Raw genomic sequence first — 7,564 nt, forward strand, 5'->3', positions numbered from 1 at the left:
TATATACATGTATACCTGCAGCAATAATAATAGTACCAACAGCCTATAAAGTTAGAAATTAAAAAAAAAAAGGCAACATATATATAACACTTATATCTAAATCAGTGTATCCCAAACTTCCGGCTCAGCATCCCACAAATGAGTTGTTGGGTTCCAACCAAACCTAGTCAAACTTTTAAAAATATCATAAACATTTGAAAAATTTCTCTTTAAAGTCTTCCATCGATTTTTGACCTTGTCCTTGTCAATTTGCTTATTGAACAAAGCACTTAAATATCTAACAATATTATCATAAGCAGTAGATGTAAAAGTGCATTAACTTTTTGGCCCTCGTTATATTCAGTCATAAAAGCATCAATAAGGGCATCATCCATATGTCTTGTCCAGTTTTATGCCTCCTTACTATTGTTTGGTGCCATCATATAAAGTAAAAATATAAGCACATAATACAACAAACTAAATGTCTTAAATTGGAAATAAAAGTCTAAAATAATCAAGTAATACAACAAACTAAATGCCTTAAATTGGAATTCAAAGTCTACACTAAACAAGTAATACAACAAATTGAATGTCTTAAATTGGAATTCAAAGTCTAAAGTAAACAAGTAATTCAATAAACTGAATTTAAACATAGTAATGCACATTAAACAACAAAGTCAAACTTTTACTAAGAAAATCAAACTCTAATCCTCAAGGTCATCCCCAAGATCATCACTAAAACCATAGTCAGGATTACTTTGGTAATCTACCCACATCAGAGTGGCTATATGTTCTCTGATAAGTTCACCTCGAGCGGCCTCATTATTGTCGCTACTTGAAGCACGGTTATTGTCATTTGCTACATTCTGTTGAAGAAGTTCCCTATCAACTTCTTTTATAAGATCTTCAGCAGGGTCAGCACTCATAAGGAAGTTATAAAGAATTATACAGGCATATATTATTATTTTTTGAACTTTGATGCCATATGTAGGTTCGGTTGCATTGGGAAAAAAATACAAATCTTTTCTTCAAAACACCAAAAGCTCTTTCAATTGCATTCCGTAACTTTGCATGTCGAAGGTTAAATAACTCCTTATGATTTAGGGGTTGATTTCTTTTTGAAGACTCTTTCAAATGATAACGAACTCCTCGATAAGGTGTTATAAGCCCTCTTGCTAACATAAATCCAGCATCCACAAGATAATATTTACCTATCATAATAAAACATAATTACTGTATTGGTTTATAATCCCTAATGAATGTAAACTTAAGTAAAATTGGTAAAACATTTAACTTCAAGAATTTTAAGGCTATCTTCCCTTGTTAATGTATTTTTAGTAATCTGTGAGTTCCCATCCAGGAAGCATATAAGTAAACTTTAGGTCAAACGTACATATTGCTAACACATTCTGTGTTGGGAATTCCTTCCTATCATGATATCGAGGAGCATCTACAGAAGGCACCTTGACTCGTATATGTGTTCCATCTATAGCACTAAGGCAATCCTTAAAATATGGGATGAATTTACTCTTATTTTGGATTTCAAGAGGGATTATTGACCCATTAGGTTGTACAACAAATTTTTCTTCTAACTCAATGATAGCCATCAAAGTTGTATGAAGATGACAACTAATTGTCTCACCAGAACGCCTAAACCAAAAGTTGACTTCACAATTTTTAACACTATGTGTTAATATATAAAGAGTTTTTGCAACTTGTTTTTCCACTAGACCACCTAGTGGGTTGCAAACCACCATCTCTTTCTAATATACTACACAATTCTAAGAATGCTCTAAGAGATATTCTAATGATGTTTCAACTAGATGGACAATTACTTATTCTATTCATTATTTCACCACGTACCCTTTCTCTTTTGCCACTCAAACTAGAACTTATTTGTGGAGGACAAACTTCATTCTTATATACTTGTGCAATAATACATACAAGTAGAGTTTGACGCAATTTAAGCCATTGAGGCACCAATAAGTTGTATTGAGTTTCCAAGTCCATCTAACAAAATAAGTGAAATTTGCATATTAATAACTAAGCAAAGACACAAATAATAAAGTCATGAACTAGCTGTGGTTAAAAAGAAAGTCATAAGCTAGCTATTTAGGTGAACCCAAAGGGAAGAAAGGGAATTGAAATATTCATCATATACACTCAAAGACGAGTCAAGCTCATAAGATTCATGTGATGGTGCAGAAGAAGAATCAAACAATTTAGGTGAACCTGTGTCATAACTATCATGCATATTTAGCTCATGCTCTTTCCTAACTTGCTCAACAGCTAAATCAATGGCATTTAAACCCATGAACACAGAATTATCAAAGGGGTAATGCATGGCTTCATTCATATTAAAAGTTACAATATGGTCTCCTACTTCCATTGTGATTTAGCTATGTTTCATGCTTATGATAAGTCTTGGAAGTCTGGAGGAAAGGCCTCCCTAAAATTAGAGTACTTTTATTTACAAGTTCATTTGACATGTCTAAAACATAGAAATCAGTAGGGAATACTAAGTCCTTAACTTGAACTAAAATGTCCTTTGTTATTGCCTTGGGATACCTTTCTTATGTGAACCTTTCTTATGGTACAGGGGATGGTGTAAGATCCAGGATCTTAGCACTTAATCAGTAGTTCAACTTTGAATAAGGATGACATGTTAGTACTCACCTGAATTCTCTCAAGGGGCCTAAATCTTTGCTTGTTATTACACAATTCTTTTAACAATTTGAGATATTTAGGGTTCCCTCTCAAGAGTTAAATGATAGGCACATTGATTTCCAGTTTATTAAACAATGTGTAAGTATCAGTAGCAAACTCAGCATTAAACTTTTTCTTACCAGAGAAATAGGCTTTAGGAAAGGAAGGTCTTTAGTACATACCTCCTTACTTGTAGGCTTAGAGGCTCCTTATGTGCTAGTCTCTGCCATCTCTTCCTTCTGTTTGGCTTTATAGATAGAGCTTTCCATAATGTTTTCATTCCCTTATGCAGTCCCATGAGACACCTCTTTTAGGACTTCTTGTGTTCTTGTCCTTAACATGAGCTCTTCCTCTTTTGAGCTCTCAGATTTACCCAATCTCATTAGGAAAAGTGGAAGGCTTTCTACATCTTGTTCAAATTCAGCTTTATCTACCCTTTGACCCTTAAAGTGAATCCTTTTACCACTTCTTAGGGTTATAGCATTTAGGGCTTTAGGGTTAATCACTGTATTGTGAGGAATGTTGTCCCCACTTTTGGCTTGTATGTCATTGACCACATTAGATAATTGGGTCAAATGGGTGGTGATGTTGGTGTTTTTCAAAGTGAGCTCCTCCAATCTCTTATGAACATCTGAGTTGTCTGTTTGCATCCCTTCCAAGATGGTAGTTATAGAGACGAACTTATCATTACTCTCTTTCATCTACCCCTCCATGTTTGTCATCTGTGCAGTCATGCTCTTCAAGAGTTGTGAAGTGTCATCCCTTCTTAGTAGTGGTTGAGACATCATAGCATTTTGTAGAGTTGTCACTATTGCTCTTGAAGGATCTTGAAAATTGCTTAAGGAAGCTCTAGTATTGTGGAATTGATTTATTCTATTTGCTCCCCCACCCTATTTAAAGTTCGGATGGTCTCTCCAACCAGGGTTGTATGTATTTGAGCAGGGGTCCCTCTTCTGATATTTGCCCCTCTCTTTCTTGATACATGGCATTTACTTGTTCAACTGGTCAGAGGCAATTCTGAGTAGTGTGCATCAGGGAATCACAAACCCCACAGTTTATGGTTACTAGAGCAAGAGACTGAGGCTTGTTGGAGTGGAGACTTTTGATAGTGTTTGCAAGCTTGGACATGTCTTGGGCTAATTTGACCAACAGTGGATCCCTCTCACTTTTGTGGTCCAATGGATCTCTTGAGCTTACATGTCGTCGGTTAAGAGCAAAGGTCCTTATTAATTCCTGTGTAGCCCGTGGTTCCATAATCTTAACAGATCCATTTGCAGCGGCATCCAACACTTACGCATCATATGTCAACAATCCATTGTAAAAATACTGTACCAAGTGCTCCTCAAGAATTTGATGATTGGGGCACTTGATCAACATTTCTTAGAATCTACTCCAAAACTTAAAAAATGATTCGAAGGGCTATTGCTTAGCTGTTGAAATTTTCTTGCGAGCAGCTGAAATCTTTGTGGAAGGGAAGTACTTATCCAAAAATGCCTTCTTTAGACTAGTCCATGATTCATAAGCATTATCCATGTATAGCAGCAGATTCATGTACCATTCTTTAGCCTTCCCTTCCAAGGATAAGTAGAATACCTTTCTCATAATGTCATCGATACTTACCCCTACTGGCTTCATAAACAAGCACTGCATGTAGAGAGTCTGAAGATGGAGGTATGGGTTCACACATGCAAGGCCATGAAATTTAGGTAGTGAGTGGATCAATTGACCTTTAGTTTCAAAATCTGCATTAAGAGTAGGAAAGGCACCAGGCATAAGATGAAAATTTCTATCAGATTGAGTTAATTCTTTGATAGTTCTACCCCTGGGTTGTCTATTAATCCTATTCTGGCCATTGTTCTCTCTTTGCCCCTCATTACCACTATTATTAGGTCTATTATGATTGCCATTCCCATTCCCACCATTAGGAGGTACTTCAGCCATGATTTCTTTTTCTACCTCCTCACTCTCACTAGATGAATGGGATTGGTCTCATAAGATATGTGGGCTATGAGATGCTGTATCTCTACCTCTCCTGCCTCTATGCCCTCTAAGCATGCACAATTACTCAAAATTCAAGCATAAAGAGTGTAAGAGAGAAGTAGTGTCAAAACTTTGGTATTTACCAAGTATGTAGTTTAAAATTAAGGCAAGCTCAATGATTTCAAATAATGCTCAATCAGTTTGAGGTGTATAAAGTGCTATACACTCTCAAAATATATGCAGTAAGTAAAGCTATAAAAAAAAGAATAAGTCTGGACACTCAGAAAAGTTTTAGTGAAAAAACCAACTCAGGTTGCAACTTGGGGTATCCAGGTCGCGACTTGAGTACACAGAAAGCAATCCTGGATTGCAGAAAATTTGAGGTCACGACTTGTCAAAAGTTAGGTTGTGACTTGAGCAGACTAAAAACAACACCAAACAGCAGAAGATTGAGGTCGTGATAAGCCACAAGTTAGTTCACTACTTGAAGGAGTAAGGTTACGATATGAAAACCTGAAGTCGCCACTTCAAGTAACAAAGAGTTACTTTCACAAAAGCTTTGAAAAAAATTCACCAAAAACTTCAACCAAATGCTCAATAAATTATGCACAAAGTTCAAAATCTTCAAGCAATTAGCCAAAACCACTCAGGATCAAGTTAGAACAAATGCAAAATACTATGCAAGATAGCAAATGCAAAAGTATGGTAAGACGAGATATTTGTTTTTATTTCTCAATAATTTTTATGCTATGAAATGCAAAGGCTAAGTTCAGAAACTATAACTTAACAAGAATCGACCCAAATCACAATGATATTGAAAACCAATTACTAGGGAACCAATTTAATGGCTCCCCAACAATGGCACTATTGATCGGACTGGAATGTTGCCTTCCGGATCATCAAGAAAGTGATTACACCAAAAGAAAAATACAATGTAGGGTACAACCAGTTATTCTTCTCGAGGAGTTTGTTATTGGAAATCCTAGTCCAGATTGGTTATCAAAAACATTCTAAATTTGGGTGAGAAAATAGGGGTTTTAAATGTTCAAAAGGTTGTACAATAAATTTAAAATGCAAAAGGGTAAATAGTTTTGGTCTTTTAAATGAATAAAGAAATGATTTGGATTAAGTGGGAAAGTAATATGAAATAGACTCTTGATGATAAAGGCTTAGCTATCATGGCTCTTAAATTGATTTCAGAGTTTAGAAATCTCTAAGTCTGATGAAAAACCCCAAGCAATCACTTGGGTCTAATGTTTTAGTTAATGAAAACTCACTTTGATCAGAGTTAATTAACACCATTTAAAACATTGTTGAAACCACTTAGAGTGTAAATGAATGGATGATGCAAATGGCCTTAGATTGTCAATTACCACCCTAGAATACCAAGTAAACAATTCAATTATCAATGATCACTGACAATAAATAGACCACAAGGATTCAAAACTGATATATTAAATAGATAAATTAACATTAATAACATCCAATCCAATCACATTGCATTAGTCTAAACATAAGATTTACAAATCATAAATTAAGTTTCACAAAAGTGCAGAAAATTCCTAAATCTAGAAATGTTCAACACAATTTTAAGCACAAATTTAGACCATAGAAAAACTCCCCGATTAAGTCTTTGAGCTTAAGCTTCATCCTCCATCACCAAGAGGCTAATGGTTTAGCCTCTCATGTCTTTAAACATGTCACAATCACTCAAGGTATGATCAGCAATGAGTAATGCTAAAAAGGGGTTGGAAAATGGAGAAGAAGGTGATGAGCGTGGTTTAATTGGTTTAGAATCACAGGAAATGATGAAGAAGTAAGGAAAAATGAAGGTTTTAGGTATAGGATCAATAAAGGCTTGAGAGAAAATGGTGGTGGCTTCTATCCTTACAAATATGCAGAACGAAGACTCTCCTTCGTGGTGGCTGCTTCCCTAAGTGTAGAGACTGAAAAACCTACTCCAAAACGCACAGCTTTACTTAACAAACTTAGGTTGCAACCTCAAAATCTCATGTCACGACTTGGAAAGTCCAGGTTGCAACCTGGGGACACAGGGGCATAATCAGTCTTGGCTTGGCTCCAAAATGAATAGCTTCACTTAAGAGCATCCAGGTCGCGACCTTAGCAAGTCATGTTGTGACTTGGGGACACAAAACACTCTAATCTTGCGTTTTGACTCTTATGACTTTGTGGCTATGTCTATGCTCCATTTTGGGTCTTAGATCCTTCTCTACTTGCCTGAAAATGACAATAAAGAGCTTCATAAAAACTAACTGATTACAGATCAAGGCAATTACAATTAAGGAAAGAAAAATGACCCTTTTTACCCCTTAAACAGTAAAATGCAATGTATGAATCAATATAAGCAAAAGGATATAAATGCATGCATAATGAGGGTGAAAGTGTTGCAAAACATCATAAAACACTTGAGAAAACCATATAAAGATTTGGTTTTATCACTAGGATTTGAGCAAAATTTTTATAAATACCTCCCCTCCCCATTGAGGCCAAGTTTCAGCCAACATAGAGAAAGGAAAAAGAGAGACCAAATTGAAGAGGAAGAAGGAGAAGAGAAACAAAAAAGAAAAACCAAGCAAAATCAAGCTCTAACACAAGGTAAGATTGTAGATTTTGATGTAGTATATGTTATTCTTTGTGTTGTTGAACATGGCAATGGATTGATTAATTTTGGAAGCTTGGAACCCTAAGGTATGATGCTGCACAAATTTTGTAAGTTTAAGGAAAGATGAAATTGAGGATAGAATAAAGCTTGAGAGGTAGAAAAGAGCTACAATTAAGTGATTTTGTGTTGAGTTTGCAAGAAATCCAACTTTCTCTAACTTGTCTGAATTTTGGCTAGACTTAGGGTTTTGAGTTAGAGTTGGATTTTGATGATTTT

The sequence above is a fragment of the Neltuma alba genome, unplaced genomic scaffold, assembly GCF_004799145.2.
Source record: "Neltuma alba isolate B1F8T4 unplaced genomic scaffold, ASM479914v2 tig00004384_pilon, whole genome shotgun sequence".
Lineage (NCBI taxonomy): Eukaryota > Viridiplantae > Streptophyta > Magnoliopsida > Fabales > Fabaceae > Neltuma > Neltuma alba.